At 44.8% G+C, this 1,766-nt stretch overlaps 1 pseudogene; it reads right to left on the bottom strand.

The window, feature by feature from the left end:
• Positions 1-400: 400 nt before the first annotated feature.
• Positions 401-1,348, bottom strand: LOC123486825 (annotated as a pseudogene).
• Between the last annotated feature and the right edge of the window lie 418 nt (positions 1,349-1,766).

Below are 1,766 nucleotides of genomic sequence, written 5' to 3'. Positions count from 1 at the left end.
ACACCAATACCGTTCAGTGATGTATTACTCATCTGTTATACCTTTAGCACCTTGAAAGATCCTCCGTCTTTAGTGGGAGTAAAGTGAGTTTGAACAACTGAATTCCACGTCTTCTAAGTAGTTTTCACATACAAACTTTACATGTCCAACTCAGAATCAAATATTCTTCCCAAAACCGAACATGGTTTGTGTGGTAGATCGTTTATTTTGATTGCAACTTTCTGCATTTATCAGTGTGCCATCACATAGTGTGATATCAGATGTGTCCATGCAAACAGGATCATTAGGAAAATAGTTATTCTAGGCAAAGCAAGTAAACATTTAAATCAAAATTATTAAATTAATCTACTACGTGTCTTCGCATTATTGTGTGCATGTAACAGTACTTGTCTCTGTTGACTCAGGTTTGGGGCGGGGGCTTCGATGCGTGCAGCTCTTCAGGCTCCTCTGGCTGATTTTTCGAAGAAGTAGTCAGCATAGTTAAACATCTGGTTCAGAGCACTGGGCAGCAGGTCATCAGTGTCACAGTCAGATCACACTCCTGGCTGTAGTTCTTCACTGGCTGAATACAAACACAGGAATGCTCAGGCGCACTCCAACTCCTGGGTCTGAAAGACACACAAACACATTGTGGAATTGCCCAGCAGAATATTTCACCCAAATTACAAAAAATGACACATTGGTTTCTAACCCTGTAAGCAGTCTATGGACAAGGTATGGCAGCAATCGATGCATTGGTTTTATTTCCCTGGCACGGTTTCTGATTGCTCTTCTTGCGGATAGCAGCCAACTTATCCACCATCTTAGCAGACATCAGAGAAACTGCTGGCGTCCACGTCCTCCACACAGTGGATCTGGTGGATTCAGAGTTGCATGCTTGCGATTTCCAGATACATCCGGCTGCAAAGGGAGCCATGTGGGGTTAAACTGTAAATGACAAACAGAGACACAATTATGAGTCAGGATCAGAACTGGTCCAACGTTCTGGGGTGAGCTGAACTTAGTGAAATGAAGAAACTACACTTCTTTGCTATATCAGAACTTTCTCGGATTTCTTCTATTGTGAAAAGCAATACAACCACAGGATATCAAAGTTCAGGCAGTGTGGGTTTCCATCTAGTTGCGGGTATATTGTCAGCATCGGCGCGACTCTGTCGCCCAGCGACCATTCATAATGCTTGGTCCCTAATCGATCAGTTTATACATTCAACAACACGATACCAACGAATGGTCCCCCTCGGTTTGTTTGCGTTGTGCCTCTACATACCTGGTATCTGTCCTGAGCGTGGCCCTTGTATATGCTGACTATGTCATCCATTCCAACCCTTGTAGCCTCCCCCAGGCCCATGGTGTCACACAGGACCTGGGGTGAGGCTTACCGCCTTTCCTGATTTAATGGAGAAGGTACGGAACTATGGAAAGACAAGATAGTCAGCACATAAAATGTTGCTTTCAGACACACACACACACACACACACACACACACACACACACACACACACACACACACACACACAACACACACACACACCTACCTGTGTGGTGAGGCTTCTGTCTGCACTGCCAGCGATGGCCTGGCATGTTTCCTCTGAAGAAAAGTTGATGGAATTGAAGAAGCTGGACTTGCCAGCCCCGACCTGACCCACCAACAAACTCACAGCTAAACCACTGACTTTGCCTCAGGCCTATAGTTCCTGGGATGGTCTCCCTTCAACTGTTCTCTATTCCTGCAACTTTCAATAATAACGTCTATATTTTGGTATGTG

Source organism: Coregonus clupeaformis, unplaced genomic scaffold (genome assembly GCF_020615455.1).
Source record: "Coregonus clupeaformis isolate EN_2021a unplaced genomic scaffold, ASM2061545v1 scaf1325, whole genome shotgun sequence".
Lineage (NCBI taxonomy): Eukaryota > Metazoa > Chordata > Actinopteri > Salmoniformes > Salmonidae > Coregonus > Coregonus clupeaformis.
Note: the sequence above shows the minus strand (reverse complement) of the source record. Positions and strands in the feature narration are given on the sequence as shown.